General features: G+C 36.5%; 1 protein-coding gene across 1 annotated transcript in view; it reads left to right on the forward strand.

Moving 5' to 3' along the window:
* Positions 1 to 7901: 7901 nt before the first annotated feature.
* The window catches only part of DLC1 (DLC1 Rho GTPase activating protein), a 406473-nt gene continuing 393059 nt past the window's right edge, over positions 7902 to 21315 (forward strand). The window contains 1 exon segment of the mRNA XM_041752236.1: positions 7902 to 8186. The gene's annotated coding sequence lies outside the window, so the exon portion shown is untranslated.

Consider the following 21315-nt stretch of genomic DNA (forward strand, 5'->3'; position numbering starts at 1 on the left):
AAGGAAACTTGGAGGTGATGGATACAATGTATTCATTATTTCCATGGTGGTGACTGCATCATAGGCATCTGCATTTGTCAAAACCATCAGTTTGCAGGTTTTAAATATGCAGAGTTTATTGTGTGCCCATTATATCTCAATAAAGGTAAGAAGAAAAACACAAGAGAAATGCCAAAAACAACAAAAATCTAGAAAAATTGAGAGATGAATTGAGAAATGGATATGAAGAAATTAGCAAAAGGACTCAGCACTGGAAAACAACAGCAGAAATACACTCTCTGAAGATGAGACACAAAAGCAGGACCTTTGTTGCAGCTTTAAGGGCCAGAGCTGGATTGTGGGGTGTCAGGGGAGAAGTGCTTCTTCACCTGCTAATACCATGTTCCATTAGAGAAATGCAGGAGGTGGGATTATACTATTGCCGAGACAAGCATATTTGCAAAGTTTTCATAGCTTTTGCTCATCAGTTATACCTATGACTTAGGTGCAACTATCTCTTATGGGTATAATTTTTATGTGACTAAGAACAACAAAAAAAAATAATTTTAAGTTGATAACAATGAAAGCCATAATAGTGGCTCACTGGAGTATGCCAAATGACTAACTGAATCATAGCCACTAACGTTTTCCCCTGTATCACCTTCCCCTGCAAAATCAGTCTCTGGGCCCTTAGATCCCAAGTTCTCAAAAGTCTTGGATCCTAAGTTCTCAAAAGTCCACCTCAAATATTTCTCCACTCTTCTCATCATCAGCTTTTCCCTCACATTGGGAAGATAGCATACTGATAAAAACAACAACAACAACATAAAACAAAAATTGAAAGCATTCTATTAATTTTCCCATCCTAATGGAAGCTTCTCATGGCCCCACATCATTACTGATACTATGCTTGCTTTCTTCTGCAGGCAAACTTCAAAAACACTGACTCAACTTGTATCTCCATTTCCTTTCCTCAAATTCTCTTTTAAAACCTGCTGATTGGGATGCCTGGGTGGCTTAGCTGAGTAAGCATCTGCATTTGGCTCAGGCTGTGATCCCAGGACCCTGGGATCCACCCTTGCACCCTTGGGCTCCCTCCTTTAAGAAGAGTCGGCTTGTCCCTCTCCTGCAAAATTTGCCCTACCTACTCACCCTTGAGTTTCTCAAGCTTTTCCATCTCCTCTTTTCTTCTTATGTAGCAAATTTAATTCTTCATGAAGTACTCTTGGGGCTAACTACCAAAGAATAATTTTATACCTGAACTTTCTCACCTCTATTTGAGCCACCATTCATGTCTCTCACCTGGATCATCATAGTGACCTCCTAACTGGCCTCCCCACTGTGGCCATCAATTCCTTTCAGCCTATTCTTAATGCAACAGCCAAAGTAACCATATTAAAATGTAGAGCAGACCTTACACTCCTTTGCTCAAAACCTGACAAGGACTCTACTTCCTAGTCAGTCAAAGTCAATGTCACTACAGGACACTACCTCCTCCTTACCTCCTTGAGGGCATCTTCTAGCTCTCTACCCCTTTCTTCTTCCATTCCAGCCACATCGACCCCCTTGCTATTTTTTGGAAATGACCAGACACACTTCTCCTTGAGACCTGTCTACTCTGCCTGAAATTCTGTGATGCCTAGATACCTGTATACCCATCTCCCTCATCTTTTAAAAATATTTGCTGAGAAGCCCTTCAGTGATCCCTACCCTGATATCTTTCATTTCATGCTATAACACTCTTGTCCCTCAACCTTCACTCTCTGTATTCTTTTTTTTTTTTTTTAAGATTCTATTCATTTATTCATGAGAGACACAGAGACAGAGAGAGGCAGAGACACAGGCAGAGGAAGAAGCAGGCTCCATGCAGGGAACCCGATGTGGGATTCAATCCCGGGACTCCAGGACCACACCCTGGGCCAAAGAAAGGCGCTAAACCACTGAGCCACTCAGAGATCCCCACTCCCTGTTTTCTTTATCACACTCTATATTTTCCTCTCTCCATAGTAATTATCCATATACTAGATAATTTGCTTATTTATTATGTTGATTGCTGATCGTCAACCTCCTACTTCCCATTTAAGCTCCTTGAGGTCAAAGTTCTTTCTTTTTTTCTTCTTTTCTTTTCCTTTTTGGTCTGATTGTTTTTAATGATGTATCCCAAATATAGAACAGCATCATGAATATAATAAGTGCAAGGAAATATTGAATGTGTGGATGGATATTAAGTGTATTTCCTTGTTGTGTATCCTGAATCTCTCAAATGGTTCCATTTTAAAGGGAAAAATAGGAGAGTATATTTATATTTTTATAGATATGGAACAGATATTCCTTCAAAGATACAAGCCTTTGTAACAACTTCATGACCTCCCCACCTTCCCCCACTGGAAGGCTGAGGATGTGGCCTGGACTCTAGACCAGGGTATGGTATAAACAGTGAAGTAGAATGACTCCCAAAGGACAGAGGTTTAACTGGACCTTATTTTATTGAGGAGGAGGGACTTGAACAGAGGCAGTCTCACCTCTTTCCCAGGTGAACAGAGCATGTAAGAGGCAACGCGTGGCCGGGTTTGAGAGCACGGTGAGACAAGTTAGAAGAGAGTGTGAGCTCTGGGCCACAGGTAAAGAGGGAACTTTTTTTTTTTTTTTCCTTTGGAATAAACTGAAGTTACAGGGACATTTTTAGACATGAAATGAGAATTTTGGAGAATGTTATCGTAATGATAAGCAAGAATGCTGAAGTGTGCTGTATGGTGATATTAATAAGTTTTCATAGAGAACAAATTCTTTATAAGACATAAGAGCCTCTACTGGGTAGGTACAGTCAGGCCTTTCTAAAACAAGTCATGCTTGGCATGCACCCTTCATGCTTCTGAGAGTATCCTGGCCCTACCAGACAGGCAAGGAGAATTATCGTTTTCCAAAACCAAATATACTCTTGGGTTTGTGGCAATTTTTTAATTATAATTAAAATTATAAATAAATTTAATTATAATTTAAAAATTATAATTTTTTAATACTTGCTAAGATTTTTTCCAAGTTATTTAAAATTTATCAAGAGACTTTATAGTTATTCTTGGATTGTAATAATTTTCAATGGAGGGAAGCAATGAACATAATAATCCAAGAAACAGGTACAATTAGTTTTGGAGAATTTATAGACTTTGGTCCTTTTCGTTGGTTTATCATCAAACTTAATTGTGTTCCTTTAATAAATACTTCTGAATGAATACTTAATGTTTAGTTAAAGTGGAGTATCACAAGTTTGACAAAATTGATTTTAAAGAACTAATAATGTACATTCAGATTTTTTTTTAATTTTTATTTATTTATGATAGTCACAGAGAGAGAGAGCGAGAGAGGCAGAGACACAGGCAGAGGGAGAAGCAGGCTCCATGCACCGGGAGCCCAACGTGCGATTCAATCCCGAGTCTCCAGGATCGCGCCCTGGGCCAAAGGCAGGCGCTAAACCGCTGTGCCACCCAGGGATCCCTACATTCAGATTTTTATATGCAAACTACAAAATTGTATTTTTTTTTCTAAGTGGGTGTATATCTATCCTAATGAACCTATTGGAAGAAAGTACACATAAAAAAAAATCTTAAAAATTAACTAGAAATCCTGTCAAATATATTCAATTTTTATTGCTTTGACATACATGTGGTAACTCCAATAAGCTGCAGGCTAAAGTTGTTAAATACAGATTTTTAAATTTAATTTAATTCTTTTTTTTGGAAAGACATTCTGTCTTCACAGATCAGAAGTCTTTTTTTTTTTTTTTAAGATCTTATTTATTCATTCATGAGAGACACAGAGAGAGAGAGACAGAGAGAGAGAGGCAGAGACACAGGCAGAGGGAGAAGCGGGCTCCATGCAGGGAGCCTGATATGGGACTCGATCCCGGGACTCCAGGATCACACCCCCGGCCAATGTAGGCACTCAACTGCTGAACCACCCAGGCGTCCCTAAATACAGATTTTTAAAGGATTAATTTTCATAGACAAAATACTCCTACATTTGTTACACTAAGTGTACATGTTTGGTACTTCAAAAGTGCCTTAAAGACATTCATTCTCCCTTTGTGTGTATTAATTACCAGTTCATCATTCTAATGATGCTATTCCTTCCTAAAAATGGAAAGAATCAGAGCCTACCTGCACTCACAAATGTTAAAAGTGGATGCTGAGCTAATGACATTTGCTACTCAATATTTTTTTTAAGATTTTATTTATTTATTCATGAGAGACACAGAGAGAGGGAGAGATATAGGCAGAGGGAGAAGCAGACTCCATGCCGTGAGCCCAATGTGGGACTCGATGCTGGCACTCCAGGATCATGCCCTGAGCCGAAGGCAGATGCTTAACCGCTGAGCCACCCAGTTGTCCCTGATACTCAACTTTTAAGAGTAAAACATTCTTTCCCCAGGGTGGATCTCACTTTGCACAGCTGAGGGGTTATTGGACTATGTGAGAGTCTTTGAACAATCCTTTAGAAGAAGTCCAGGTACAGATTTCCTGAAGATGACAGGGAATTGGCAAGTCTGTCATAGCTGATGTGTATTATTTAGATTATAGTACCTGGGAAGAAAATTGATCTTCATAATAACTTCTAAGCCTTATTCTGCTTGCCTCCTTTTTAAAAAGTACATAATTCCTCTACCAAAAAAATGGTTCCAAATGCATATATTTAACTCAGAGCTCAAAAGATTAATAGTTTTTTTTTTTTAGTTATCACCGAAGAGCAATATATGAATGGGAGAGGAAGATAATTTGAATGTCAAAAAAAATTGTAGTTAAAAATGAATACTGCATCAGCCATAATGTCTAATGGCTTTATGTGGACTATCATCTCTAATTTTGGAAAATCCTTATATCCAGAGGCTAAAACTGAGGCTTACACAGCTTAAGTAACTTGCACGGGCTCATCACAGTGTTGGAGTCAGACTCCTATCCTGATCCTCTACTTTCAGCTTTCTAACTGCCTCCATGCCGTATTTTATTAGTTTATCTAGCATAGAGTCAGAAGCAAACATTTAAGGAAGTGATGTACTTAGATTTACATGTAGAGAGGAGAAGAGGACAAATACTTGGGACCCTTTCTATGTGCCTGACACCATGCTAAATATTTAAGAAATTATCTCAGTATTTATCTTTATACTCATATTTGGTAAAGTCTTTATGAGAATGTAAGTTCTGAGATTTGTTTGGAGTCAGGCAACTGAAGGATGAAAAATAAATAAGAGTGATTAAAGATTTGGGAAGTAATCCTTCTAATAATAGAAGAAAGCAGGAAGTCTTATTTGTTTAGAGAAGAGAACATTAAGGAGAAAATTACTATTAAGAGTGTCTAGATGTCTATAAACGCATTTATAAATGCATGTGAATAGGGTTTTGTTGTTACCTCAGGCCAATGTAAACAGGAAGGAGGCTAGATTGCATGAGGGGTGATTATAGCACTCATGAGGAGAATCTAGCTGAGAATTAGCAGTGAGCTAATATTTATTGAGCGCCTACTATCTACTAGAAGACCAGAAGACTAGGGGCAGAGATAGAGATGGAGATAAACAAGTTATTTTAGGAAAGAACTTACATCAATTCTCATTCCATTCTGCTCCAGTGTTTTCCTCAGGGAAATAAATACAAATTTATAAATATATGTGTATATAAAGCAAATTCTGCATTCCAATCTGTGAGTTATGTGGAGTTGTCCCTATTTTTAAAGGGGTATTTGAAACTCAGAAAGTTTAGGAAGTCTCCCCAATTTCACACAGCAATTAAGTGTGAGTCAAGAGAGGCAGGCAGACTCTCAGAGGGAAGGAAAAGACACAAAATTGAGAGTTAAAATCTGAGTTCTGGTGTGGACTTGGCCACTTTCCATCATGTGATTGTAAGAAAAACAATTCCACAAACTTCAGGTGCTTTACTTTTAATACAAAATAAGAGCACACACAGACACACACACAGAGATTATTGGGAAGCTTAAATGGCATGGTTTTAATGAAAGTATTTTCAATCAATATGAATATAGTAGCTCTTTAAAGGATTTATGAAAGTATGGACTTCCTTCTTGCCATATGGTTGTAGGTTAAATTAAAGGAATCTAAGTGCTCATTTTTAAATCAGCAACGTTTTGATAAAAAACTTTTAAAACTTGCTTCTGCCCACATGTTTTTGTGTGAATGCTTCTCATCTTCATATTCACATGCAATATGTTAATCTTGCCATTTCCTATTTCTCTAGTAGTCCATACTTTGCATTAATTTTGAGAGATTTTAGTTATCTAATAAGAAAAGAAATAGTAGGTGTCACATCATACTGCATCGAATCACCACCTACCCAGCATTCTTTGAGGATATGAAAAAGATGGCCATTGTGATATTCAGGTATCTGTCCGTCTTTATAAAAATGAGTCAACTGAAAATAAAAGTGAACAACGAAAACTACTTTCAATGTCAGAGACATACAGGGTGGGTCTTGGGCTAAAAAGTTTAATATTTCTTGTAGCTCTATGTTATTCATTTAGCATATTGAAATTAGAATTGTTCTTGTAACTCCCATTATGGGAAATCCCTAAGAATTTGTAAACTGCGCATAGACCCAATAATCAGATTAATCTAATCACCAGTCACACACACAAAAATGCTTAAGTCATAAATAGCAAGAGAATCCATTGATTGTAAATAAAGTAGAAGGGAGACATTACAGAGCAATTTCACCCAAGCAAGATAATTAAACTCAGAGATACCGTTTCCTGTTTCTCTGGTATAAACAACAAAGCTGCTCCACTGGCCTCTGCACAACCTGGATGTCCCAAGGCCACATCCCTCTTCTTTCCTTCCACTTTCCCTCAGGAGAATTCTGGGTCATAAAGAAATGAGAATTGGTGTAACTTCTTTCCTGAAAGGACTTGAGCTTCCTCTGTGTTGACATTTGTGTCATCTTATTATAAGACGAGCTAACATCTATTATTAATTGATGCACTAATTAAAGCCATACTTGCAGTTTCCATTAGCTTATTCCCTAAATTCTCCAGAGTTGGCTGTCTGGTTTTAATCAAAACCAAATGGTAGTCCAAGTTCCCAGCCTGGAGCAGCTAGGAGGAAGTCATTCAGTGGAGGCACAAGAAAGCAGAAAAGATAAACAGATGATAGTTCACAAAATTTGTGTCGGACAAAGGATGCAGATACCGTGAGCCGCTTTGGAGATGTGATTCAGGGACTCTGTCATGCTAGATGGAAGAAGTTGCAAGTGGTTAATGTCAGCAAGACTGTAATAGGATCAAGATGGAGTCTGTCTTCTGCTTTCCCAGCACTGTGTTTGTGTAACTGGAGGATTCTGACTGGAGGTAACGCTGCATGTGCCATGACATGAACTACTTTAATTCTTTGAAGGATTCCTGGGATTGGAGAGACTTGAAGACAATGTTCTATCTCCTGGCTTCTTGGGATTTTACTTACAGATCCTCTCAGGTACTGTATGTGGGGCTGCAGCATTGTAGATTGTAAGTAGCGTAAAAAAAAAAAAAAAGTGTTCCTCTTTGGGGGATGACAGTTTTAAAACTCTAAATTCATCTCCCTCTCCTAAGAGATCTTTTGAAAGGGGAACGGGCAAGGGTATTTTGAGTAAGCTGTGCATATACATTTAGTACAGTGGGGAAGCTGTAAAGGAGGGAGAAAATTGTTTTCCCCACACACCCCCCCCCTTTTTTTTAATTCATCAGCAGTGGGGGATAGAGAAAGCTCTAGGACTTTATGACTCTCCAGCTAATCACCTCAAGAGCTTTGACAAACTCACTTCAGTTCTGTGTAAAATCAGAGCTCCTCAATCGCCCAGGCGGGCTCTGCTCTGCCCCCCTCCCTCTGCTTCGTGCACTCTTTCTCACATGCACTGCTCAGAGGCAGGAAATGCTTCCCAGGCAATCTGGGCCTGCTTGTGGAGGCCCCTTTCGCAAAACATCAGTCTGAATTTAGTGGACAGAAGTCACCAGGAACGCCTTGACAGGCTCCTGCTTTAGCCAAGGCTCCCTCCAGCTGCAGAGGGTGTTTTTGTTAGAATCACACTCTGCGTAAAACTGCTTAGAATAGAGCCATGATCTCAACCACGAAAATGTGAACGTATATTTTGGAGGACCTAGCGGGGACGGACTTCTCTCCTAGCCTGAGTGTTGAGCCATGTCATGCCTGGGCGTTTCAGCTCCTCGTTGTCTAGGTAAGACGCTGTGGACTCTCTGCTTTATATTTCCAGGCAGGCTTTGAAGAGGCAGAAAGTTGGACAGAAATGTTAGCATCTTGCAAGGAGTGGTGGTTTCCTAAGTTTGGGAGCTAAGCTCTGAAATTAGAAGTGGAAAATGTGTAGGGAGGAGAAAACTGCGAGTCAAATTGTTTTAGCACAATGTCAGTTCTAAAATAGGCTCCAGAGAGATTTTACTCTTTTCCTCCATAAACTACGATTTTATTGTGATCCCTTTTTATCTTTACTTTCCTTTTTTTTTTTTTTTTTAATGAATTAGACCAGGTTTCCTATTCCAGGGCATAAATACAAAACAAATACATATTCTCACACTTAAGTGTGAGGTGTAAATGATTTCTTTCGATCCCCCCCTTCCTTTGCCAACAGGGAGAGTAGATGGCACCAGAGTGGCTTTTCTTTATAATGAATCTCCAAAGAATATTCTATGTGTCATGTAAAATATGAAGATTGGACTCCTCAGTGTTTCCCTAAACCAGTTTCAATCACAGTGCAGGCTGCTAATGTACAGCTTAAATGTTTCATTAAAAAAAAAAGAGTCAACACATGAAACTTCAAAAATTATTTCTATCTTATATAGTAGTTAACTTGATTTTCAAAATTTATATATCAGAATCCAATTTACTTTATATTTACTTTCCTGGATTTACTGCTCATGTTATACTTGTGTTGAACATTTTTGAAGAATTGAAGTAAATCTCAATGACAGCAACATTCAGTATTATTATTTTAAGGCAGCTGGAAATCACTGCAATCACATGAAAAATGAATCATATATTCATAATTCATATAATCATAAAATTAGATTTCCACTGGGCTCTAATCTCTTTAAGGTATCTTAAATGTTTAAATGTGCTATCTATGAAGAAAGAAATCTAGCAATGACTGAAATAAAATGGACTTTTTAATGCATAACATACTGTTGCGTTTATATTTCTGAAGATTTAAAAATGAAAATAATTATTTTATAGAAATTGTGTGGATTGGTGTGTGAAAGGGATAAATATTCATGTGTATTTCCTAATCAATTAGATGAACACAAAATATAATAAATGAAAGATGAGAGCTGTTTGACAGTTGGATCATAAGAAATCAAATGTTTTAATTCTAAACTTTTACACAGTACAAGGTGACCATTTGTGGTATTAGCCAACTTATTATTGAATTCTATGCTAGAATAAGTTATCTTAGTATATTTTTAACCATTCACTAACAATTTAAGATGTCTTAAAACTTTTAAATATGATAAAAAAAATCTTTTGTTCAGCACATGCAAAATAAAATGCTGACTTATCTAAATTATGATTTGGTAAAATCCCTGAAAAGAATTTCAAGGAAGGAAAGAATATAAGAGATCACTTCTTCAAACGCTGTCCTGAGGTTGACACAAGGCAGCTGAAAAATGACATTCAAAAGTGACCTGTCCAAGGTCACACCACTTGCTAGTGGAAGAGATCACAGTGGAGTGCTCCTTCATAATTCAGATATCTTTATACTACTTCATCTTGTTCTCAAATAATAATTATGCAGAATGAATTATGAATATATCCAGTGGAAGGCTACTTTTAGACAGAAACTGTAGTACTTCTTTAAAAAATAAGAAAGGCTCAAAGCTACTACCCATGTACAGTATGGAGGGAAAAATCATGATTTAAAAAAAAAAGAGCCAAATTCACTAAGTAATGAAGTTTTCTCAAATGTAAAACTTTTCTTACGCCTTTGACAAACACTTCAGCGGAGTAACTTGTTGGTGACTGTTTTATTTCATGTTTATGCCAAGAAAATCAATCCACATGCTAATAATTATAATAATTTTAAACTGATGTGTCTTAAAAATGTAGGGCTAGAAAGGAGCTTGTCCGATTGATATATTCAAATGGTATCATAACAAATCTATCCTGACCAGCGACGTTCAGAGATTTTACTACCCCACCTCAGAATCGGTTTAAGGATCTCATGTACCCAGACATTCTTTCTTTTATCTAACCTAAATCTCTATTGCTCTAGCCTATTTCCAGTTTTATGGGATTTTCCTCGGTGGAAATATGGAAAATCTAAATGAACATATGAAAACATAAGTATACATTTGTGGGCCAAATAAAGCCAATGCCTTTCATCTTCCCTTGTACAGCTTATTTTCAATCCTTTAATTGGTTCATATATCTACTCTGAGCCTTCTACAAAGTTTTTTAGTTGTAGAATATAGAATTTCTTACAGTATATAAATAAATGTCTGACTGGTAGAGTGTAAAATGAGAGAGTTGGCTGCTTAAGCTGTATCATACTTCATATATGACAACATATGTTGCTATGCAACCTGAATACTGCCCTTTCCAAGGCAAGAAGCTTTCTCATAAAACTAATATATGTCATTTCTACTATATGCCATTTCTTAGACAGAATGTGTGTCATGATCCTTTCTTTTCCCCATTTTTATGAACTAGATTGAATTTCCTGATGTTATTACATTTAAAAGACACTTCAACACTTTCAGTGTCACCATCCTACACAATATTGGAATGAGGAATAAATTCAGTAAAGCAGTAGCCTATGTAACTGACTGCATGGTTACTTAGAGAACCTAGCAAAAGAGAATACATCATTTTATTTTTTTTTTTCCTTAGGGATCTTATCATTTCAAAGGATGATTTTTCTGTCCACGTTTAAACCTGCCCATACCATACACCTCACTCTAAAGATTTTAGGCATACTTTAATCTCACTCATAGAGGATTGGGTCTTCTAGGCTTTAAACAAGTTTACATTTGGGACATTTTAAATTAATCCTTTGTTTTGATCTTGTTTCTTCTTGAAGAATGAATGAATTAGTGTATTATCTTACAATAAGAATCTTTCTGTAGAAATCACCACAGTACAACAAATTTCCAAAAAGATAACCTAGATCTGGATCAGAGAATTTTATTATGAAAATAGAGAAATGCCAGTAATTGTACATGCGAATTTAAAGAGGATGAGAGATTTGAAGGAGTTGGCATGACTGTTGTGCCCTCTTTCCCCATATGAATGATAAGCACCCTAATCCCACAACTTAAACCAAACAAGACTCCAGATTGATTTTGGTGTGAATATAGGAATGCAGCATTTATTCCATAGTTCTATTTTAGCATTAAGTTGCTAGTCAGTTCACAGAGTTTTGAGAAATAGATGGACTTAGTTTAATTGAATTTAAACAGAATAATGGTGAAGTGTGGACCTTGAGACCTAGTTAAAAGAGATTACTGATTTTGATTCAGTAGATTATAGAGTTTGTAAATCAACTGGAAAAGATTAAATAAGGGTAGCCTGGGTGGCTCAGTGGTTTAGCGCCGCCTGCAGCCCAGGGCCTGATCCTGGGGACCTGGGATCGAGTCCCACGTCGGGGTCCCTGCATGGAGCCTGCTTCTCCCTCTGCCTGTGTCTCTGTCTCTCTTTCTCTCTCTCTGTGTGTCTCTTGTGAATAAATAAATAAAATCTTTTTTTTTAAAGAAAAGATTAAATAAGGACTCCATACAAAAAATAGTGGGAAGGCGCTGAATGTGCTCATTAATTAAGATAGATGGGTAGAAAAAAATTACTATACTAGTTATATATGTAAAAAGGTTGTTTTGTATTAGACTGGATTAACCAAGTGTTCTAGCAATACAGTTCAAATAATTCAAAGAGAACATCAGTCCAGTAATGGAAATGAGATAGAAAGGAAGTAGGAGGATCAGAGAAATTCAGAAATTCAATTGTTTCTTTTTATTCTCAGCAATTAACAAGATAGCCTAACACATAAGATGCTCTCCATACCTCTTTGTCAATAAATGTTTGTGGACTAAATCAGTAGGAAAGAGGAAAGAAAGGAAAGCAAAACTGGTGATAAAGAGTGGGATTGTGGGACTTTTTTTTTTTTAATTTTCCAGACATCCTGTGATGATAGAATATTTTTTACAGGGGAAAGAAAATAAGAGGTTGTCAAGAATCGTCAGAGCCTGAGGCCAAAGGTTAACAACATTCTCATAAGATGACATTACAAATTCATTAAAAGCCAGAAGGAAGCATGAGCATCCAGAAATAGTTTAAAATTAAAAGTTACATGAAGCCAGTGACAGCAGAGCACTAGTGAATTTTCCACTGTTTAAATAGTATGGTGTACTGAAAAGCTCATAAGCAGAGTCAAAGAACCAGCTCTGATCTGCATCTTTGCCACTTGATGTTCTGTGATTTGAAAGATGCCCCATAACTACTTTGCGCTTCTGCATTTTATCGGTAAAGTGAGGAAGATAATGAAAACAGTTATATCCCTGGGTCATTTTGAGCATCACATGAGATTGTATATAGGCAAATTGTTTGCAAATTGTATAACAGACAAATCTGTTTCAAAAAGCATAGGTCAATTAGTCAAGGAAGAAAGACTCATGGTGTTTCATATTTTGGCCAAATCGCTCATCTATATTGAAACAACATGGGCATGCAAGGCATAGTTCCAGCTCATACTCAGCCATGGATTCTGCAGCTAAGATCAATCAAAACCTAAAGTAGTCATCGTTGTCAGCAACAGCAGCATCACCATTAGCATCATCATTATGTCCCTGAACATCTATCTAGTGAATTCTCACAAGATGCAATGGATTAAATGTTCTACACGTATCATTAGCTTAGTTTTATTATTTTAGCTTAGTATTATTATTTTCCTTTCAATAACTTTTCACTCTTCCCTTTATAGAGGTGAGAAAACTGAGGAAAACAAAATTTAGGTGACTAGTCCAAATTACTGGGGGGCGGAGGGGGGGGGACAATGGTTCTCTAATAGCCTTCTTACCTTCACAAAAAAATGGAGATAACTTTTGCCCACTAGTAGGTATTTGACCTTGAGCTAGTTACTAAGTTCTGCCAAAATTATCCCTTTAAAATTAGGGCAATGATAGCAACTACTCCATGGAGTATTTATGAGTACTATTACCAAGGGAGATAGTATAAATACAGTTCCTGACCCACAGTAAATGCTTAGTAAATAGAAGTCCTTTATTACTATTACTATTAGAAGTCCTTTATTACTATTACTATTATCATGATCATCAAAAGTTTTCAATGTGCCTGCTGTTAGTTGGGTATAGAGAAGAACATGTGGTAATAAAAAGCAAGCTCAACTGTACATAGATAGAAGGCAAAATAAGATGAGGATTATAGATATTAAGCACAGCAGGAAAAGTTGATGTCAGAGGCATCAACCCTGGTAGGATGCTGACCTAACAGAAGTAGTTAAGTTCCCAATGATTTCGTGTTCCCAATTTCAGTGAAAGTCATACTTATTTGAATGAGTGAAATCTCAGTATCCTGTTGGCACCTAGGAATCCAAGCACCTGTGTGGTTGTAGCCATATCTCTTATTTGCAGTTGGTGATTACTGTGTCTACCGTTAGAGGGTTCTTAGAAATGATAGCAAAGCTAAAAATAGAAAGTGACCACTTAAAGCAGAGACACATCTCACCATGCTGATGATAAAGCAATATAATCCGTGTCCCTTGTTGAATAGAAATGTTACTCGGCCATTAAAAAAAAAAAAAAAAAAAAAAAAGCAACCAAGCTCTTGATGACAAATTTAACTCTAAGCTATTTCCTATTGCATGAAAAATTTCAACTGAAACAAGTTCAGAGCAAAGGCAATACTTTTCTTTGGTTATGAGGGGTTTTACAGAAAAGAGATAGGAGGGCAAAAACCCAAATGGTTAATTATTAATAAATGTATTTGCAGAAATATCTAAGATTCAGTGCAGCTCTAAATGCTCAAAGGATTCTGCATAGGATTGAACACTATCATTGAGAATACAGTGTACTTTTAAAAAGCAAAATAGAAAAACCCAAAGAAAATACACATACCTAGATATTACTGTATCCATGATGCAATATTATTCCCCATGACTGTGTTAATTTTGGGATCTTTTGGAAACCACTTATTCCCAAAAAGGTCTTAGTGATATCCAGCAAATATTATGAAGTATTCCAAGATTTCCTCAAATTACATGTGGGTTACTTAAGAAAATGTTAAGAGAATCTGCAGACCTGGCTGACCTAAGCTATAAAGTGGTAGTAAGTCAAACACTGCCAGTACCTGGGCTCCTCCCTGCAAAAAAAAATTAGAAATTACTGAGGCTGCATTACATAGCAAGAACCTGATGATAAAAATAGAGCACCACAGAAATAATAATTTATAATTTTAGAAATCTTTTTAATAATGAGCTGACTTCTAATGAATGACAGAGTTAATTTTCAGGTTTGTCTAATTCCTGGAATCTTTGACTCTGAAAGCTAAGTATAATAAAAAAAATTTACCAAGCTTAGTAAAGCTGAGATATACATAAAAATAGATAAGTCTTAAAAGAATATTTTTAAATTGGGTACGTGCTTCTTCCTTTTCCTTCTAAAGACCAAATATGATGGAAGCTTGGCTGTGTCTTTGGAGAAAGTAATATACTTCTTATTCCGCTTAGTTCATTATAGGCAGTTTATCCTATGATTTACTATTTTTTTTTTGATATCCAGAAAGCCTAAATACATGGAAGCTATTTCATATATATTATTTTAAGCTTCACTAAACAATTTGCCAATAAAGAATTTCAATAACAGTTTGTTTTCCACAGACAGCTAATGAGGCATAATGAGTAAATTCCAACACCTGACAAAATATGTGAAAGTAGATGGATGATGATTTTGTGAAGAATCAGGACACAGACTGCTACGAAAGAAAGAAAATCTGCGCAAAATCATATGAAGAAAAATTCACGCATCATATTATTAAGATCTCTCTCTCCTAAAGACTATTTCTAGCCCTGTCCAATTTGGATTAGACAGCATGAGTGTTTTAAAGGAAAAGCGCCAATTGTCTTCTACTAAAAGTTGGCTACTCTGACCCCTGACTACACTCATAGAAATGCTTTTTTAAAATGTGTTATCTTTTTGTGGCTATTTGTTCATACATTTACATAAAGGAATTAAGAAAAGTCATATCTGCCTACGCTTTCTTAGTGCTCCTGAGCATCTTGAATATGAGACATCAGTCTGGCAATGAAAAGCATTCCTCTTCATGTTATTATTGAGCTGGGGAGCAGTGGGAAGTAGCCCAAATGTGCACAGTTTGGTTTGCTTGGTAATTTGTTCCTTGACAGCTCCATCAAGAAAATGAATTTCATTTTGGCCTCTGCAAATGCTCACTGTAATGAAGATTTCCTTTGAAACTAGTGAGCGTACATTTGAAGAACTGTATTAAGTTGTGGTCATGTCAATGTTGTTGTTTCTGTTCCAGTTGTCTAATTCAGTTCATAAGTGGTTTGGGGGCACTTTCTACTTGCAAATGTGACTCCTTGAGAGTAGGCTAAGACACATTAAGATTTCAAATCATGATAGGGTGTTCAGATTCCCAATCTCTCCATTTCACTGACTTACCATATTAGCAACAAAGTGGGTCAATGTGGAAATGTTCTTTTCTTGGTTCAAATGCATTCTTTCTTCTTGCAAGAGTGCATTTTAGAGAGCTGAAACTTTTGAATTAAAAGGAGATTATTTTCCCCATATCTTCTCTTCTTTCCCACAGTGTCTGAGAATATGCCATGTGGTAGATATTCCACATATATATGCTTTAAAGCAGTTGTAGAAGGAAAACATGACCTAGAAATTTAATGTGGGATGGATAATTAAGAAGAAAGACCCTCAAGGAAACCAAAACAACTATGGCCACCTAAGGAAAGAGAAAAATAAAGTGGCAGTACTATTATGTTTTCATTTTCCCTTCCATTAAATACATAGAACCTGTATGAAGGTGTTTAAAAACAGCCTAGGAGCCAATCACGTTTGTGTGTGCATATATACTTATTTTTCAAATTTTTATTTATGTATATGTATGCATATGTATGTCTATGTATGTCACCTGTGTTCTGAAAGGATAAAATGAGATATCTACACTTAGAGTTTTAAGGGGTTGAATAAGAAAAGTTGCCATCTTTCCAAGTACTATGATGAGGAGTCCAGAAGTTGCAATATAATGCAATGGAGAATTCCTCTTTTCATATTCATTTACTCAATTAAGGTTATTTGCATCTAATTTTCTGTATCCTAAAACCTCTTTTAAGATAATATTTTAGAAGGCTATAGCTAAGAGGATTATCAAGAATATTTATCTAGACTTGCAGGAGTTCCTTAAAGGGTCAGGGGAGGAAAAAGAGCCATTAAAAAAAAAATCACTGAAGAATCTGATAGAAAACTACAGGACATTTTTGGCCCAAAAATAAATACCCAAACTGGCACCTTTATTGTGCTAATAGAAGGAAGAAGATATATGTGTACTTGTCAGGGGGTGATATAGTGAGTGGGGAAGGGAATACAGGGAATATTTAGGTCCTATTGGATATATTGTAGAGGAAATGCAGACATATTTACATATCAACTTAAACTTAAAATTAATTCTCTGGAACATATTAAAATTTAGATTAAATGTAGGTTATTATTTAACATGCTTTCTGAGGTTCAGTAATTTTTCTTTATCTCAAGCAAATAACACAGAGAATTATAATAATTTAAGTTTTTTAGCTATTTCTCCTATTATTTCCATATTTCTAGACAATACGATTACACTATTTTTTTCCATTTTAGACATTTTCTGTTAAATTTCTATTATAGAAAATGAAGAGTTAGCTCTCTGAGACTATTCTTCCCAGCATCCCTGACCCTATCCCCTATAAAAATTTTATGCTTCAAAAATGGTTGCTTTCATAATTTTTTTATTAAGTCCATATTTACTGCTTGCAGTATTTTTCATAGCTAAGCCAGATAGTGTACTATGATTATATTTCCTTTCTTTTACAAGCCTGTTTCTTGTAGATAATAATTGATTTTTAGTTTTCTATATAATTATTACTACTTCTTTCATCTATATCATCCAACTTTATTGTAAATTCTTCTCAATGTGGTCATATACCTCATATAATCAATTATTTACATGTGTGGGTTTTTTTTTCCTTAGAGACATTTCTTGTAGAGAACTTTAGGGTTTATGTGAAATGATTGCCCACTAGGTCTGTAACATAAATTTTATCCTGGAAAGCCCATTCCCTGGTCTTTGTGTTGAATTTCTGAGTCCTTTGCTGCCATGTCTTTTTCATTTTATTTATTCTCTTATTTGGGTGGAACTATACTTCCAGTAGCTTCTTCAGCAGATGAGAAAAAATTTTAAGGCTCTTCACATAATTTTAAGGTAGAAATAATTTCCCATCAGAATTTTGAAGATATATTTGACTGTCTTGTTTCCAATTTTGCTATTAAAAATCCAATAATATTGAGATTTGTAATAAATAATATATAACCTCTTTTCTTTCTCTCTCTGATAACATTTACATTCATTTGCTTACCTCTAAAGTTCTGAAATTTCATAATAATGTTTCTTAGTGTGTTCTATTTTTATTTCTTGTATCACTGCATACTCCACAGATTCCCTTGAATCTGAAGACAAGTCTGTGAAAATCTGAAAAAAAAATTCTTTTTAGGGACACCTGAGTGGCTCAGTGGTTGAGCATCTGCCTTTGGCTCAGATCGTGATCTGGAAGCCTGGGATCGAGTCCTGCATTAGGCTCCCTAAAGGGAGCCTGCTTCTCCCTCTGCTTATGTCTTTGCCTCTTTCTCTGTGTCTCTCATGAGTAAATAAGTAAAATCTTTTTAAAAAATTTCTTCTTCCCTCAGTTTTCTCTGAATGCATTCAAGAAATGTGATTCCTCTCCAAGATGTCAAATGGGTTTTCAAGTTGCAGTAATTCTCTGGAGTTTATTGTTGCCTCTGCTATCTTTCCCAAACAGGTGATTTAGAACAGTGAAACTCTGAACCTCAGCTCTCATTTGATCTAGAAGTCATGGAGGCAGGAAATTTACCACAGAGGACTTTATTTAGGGGTTTTCTCCTCTGAAGCCCTACCTAATGTTTCCATCATCCCACACCACTCACTGTTTAAAAAGAAGGAAGGAAGGAAGAGAAGGAGGAGAAGGAATGCTGGAGGGAGGAAGGGAAGGAGAGAAGGAAGGAGGATGAAAGATGGAGGGAAGAAAAAAGGGAGAGAGGGAGAAAAGGAAGGAAGGAAAAGAAAGAGAAAGAAAAGACAAAAAGAAGGAAGGGAAAGAGAGAAAGAAAGGAGAGAGAAATTGATGACCATCTGCTTTATGTTAACTTTACATGGTATTTGTGGCATGAGAAGACTTTTATTTTTCTCTACATGGGTTTCTCCTTTTTAAAAAGATTTTATTTGTTTATTCATGAGAGACACACAGAGACAGAGGCAGAGACACAGGCAGAGAGAGAAGCAGGCTCCATGCGGGGAGCCCAGGGAAGGACTTGATTCTGGGACTCCAGGATCACGCCCTGAGCCAAAGGCAGGTGCTCAACTGCTGAGCACCCAGGTGCCCCTAGATGAGTTTCTCCTATAAAACTGTAAGCTCCTTTAGGAAAGGTGGAATATATTATTTAGATTTTTATTCCTAATGTTTAGCAGAGTCTTTGAAGAAACAAGTATTGAAGAATTGATCTTGGCCAGGCATTGTTGCTGCCAGTTCTTCAATACTGCCCATTCGATTTCAGCCACAAGTGCTTTATTTGCATCATGTTCTCTCAGACTATAGAATGAGCAGTGGTGGGACGCCTAGGTAGCTCAGAGGTTAAGCGTCTACCTTTGGCTCAGGGTGAGATCCTGAAGTCCTGGGATCGAGTCCCCCATCAGGCTCCCTGCATGGAGCCTGCTTCTCCCTCTGCCTGAGTCTCTGCTTCTGTCTGTGTCTCTCATGAATGAATAAATAAAATCTTAAAAAAAAAAAGAATGAGCAATGGTGATTATCATTGGGATTTCCTTCTCTAAGGACAATTACCAAGCCAAGGTACATAGTATGTGCTTATTTCAGAAGCAGGTGCAAAGGAAAGCATGATTGTTTGATATGAGATATAGGCCAGTGATTCTCAAACTAGAATGTCTCCAGATATTGTCATTTAGCATAATAATGTTTAATTTCATTTAAGTTTAAAATACTGAGGCAGCCCAGGTGGCTCAGCAGTTTAGCACCGCCTTTGGCCCAGGGGCTGATCCTGGGGACCCAGGTCAAGTCCCACATCCGGCTCCCTGCATGGAGCCTGCTTCTCTCCCTGCCTGTGTCTCTGCCTCTCTCTCTCTCTGTCTCTCAAGAATAAATAAATAAAATCTTTAAAAATATGTACTGTTTAGCACAAAATGCCAATGTTAAGGAATGGTGTTACAAAATTAACTCAAGTCATAAATTTGAAATTCATTCGTGTCTAAACATTTTATGCACTAATATTACAAAAAGCAAATTTGGACATTTTACAAACATTTTCCAGGACTGTTACATAATTAGAGGTATATAGAGTCTCTTGTGATATTAATATAGTGGTGTTTGAACACATGCATTTAAGAAGTGAAAAATCCCCATGGAAATTCACTTCATAAAATCAACACCCCGCAATGACCTACACTTTTCCAGATCCTTCATCCAAATCCTCAGGAGCTGAGCTCATTCTGAATGAAAATGCACAAAAGGATTATCAAAAAAAATGTAATGGAAATTTGCAAAATAGTCAATAGTTAGAAGTACAGTTACAAAGAGAGCAATCTGGTGAGAAGACTGATAGGGAAAAATCAGGTCTTTTACAAAGACATCTCAATATTATAGGATAGATTATAATCAATTTAGATGATTTAGAAAATGATGCCAATATGCTCAGATGCAACTGACAATTATCCAGTACTCCTTCTTAATACTCTGTTCAGCCATTAGATCATGGAGGCAGATTTTATCTTATAAATAGAATTTAAATAGGAAGTGTGAATAACGAAGTTTGGAGAGAGAACATTTTTAAAAATCTGTCAGACCATAGGATATGGAATGAGCACTGAAAATGTAGAGGTGATGGTCAGAAGGATAATCAGGATAATTATGTCTTTAAAAATATAGACACTATGCATTTACAGGAATGATTTGGAAGTGTTCAAAGAACCTAAATGAGCAGGACAGAAGGAGTTAATGCTTCAGTGTGTACACTCTACCTAATTTACAATCTCCCTTTGCAACTAGATGGCTTCAGAACTTGTTGAAGTGTCTTCCTTTGACATTATAAAAACACTAACCTATTTGCCAAAGTGGAGTGAAATAAATTAATATGGGAAGGTCCGAAGGGTAAAACTTTTATGTAATCTGTCCCCCAAGGAGTTAATAAAACTCCATTTCTTTTTAGTAAAAAAAAAAATGAACCCAGAATTTAGTCTCAACTTAAATGTAAATGTGGCTTAGGAATGACACAGTAATACCACTTGGCATTTCTTGAGTTAGCCTGCTCTCTCTCTCTATACTGGATAAAAATAAAGAAAAGAAAGCATCTAAAACAGAACCGCCCTATTACGACCCAAATTTGCCCATGAAAGCAGAAATTTTCTGGCCTGCGTCTATGCGTTTTTTCCACTTTCCGTAGCCTCCCACACTATAATGACTTATGCATGGAATTCAGGGACTTTATATTTTCTTTTGAGTGCAAAATGAATGCCAACATGGAAAATGTGCAGGCTGACCATTTTCAAATGGTCACAGACCTTTGAGAGAACCAGATAGCATCCAGAAAGATATTTGGTCAGGCTAGGGTACCAAATTCTAGTACATTCCTTAACTCTGCTGGTCTTCACAGGATGGGAATATTTACCTTTCTGGCAAGTGCTTAGTCAGAATAGCTTGAAATTTTTGGTAGGGATTCAGAAGCCTTTTCAATAGACTGAAGTGACCCAAAACCAGCACAGCAGTCCATCTTGTTTATGGCTGAGATCAATAAGCCAATCCATTTATGTGCTGACATTTCTTGTGTAGAGGAAAAACTAGAAGTGTCTGCTCTTTGAATGGGATTTTTCTTTTATGGTCCAATAATTTGGTTTCATTATGGAACAACATTTGGATTAGTCCTTTTTTTAAAGTTCAGTTTACATTGGTATAATTTGTTTCCTTGAACTAAGGGTTTGAATAATTCAAGGCAAAAAAAGGAGAAGGCTACCTGGAATGTGTTTATAATCTACCTTATCTTAGG

Source organism: Vulpes lagopus, chromosome 4, assembly GCF_018345385.1.
Source record: "Vulpes lagopus strain Blue_001 chromosome 4, ASM1834538v1, whole genome shotgun sequence".
NCBI lineage: Eukaryota > Metazoa > Chordata > Mammalia > Carnivora > Canidae > Vulpes > Vulpes lagopus.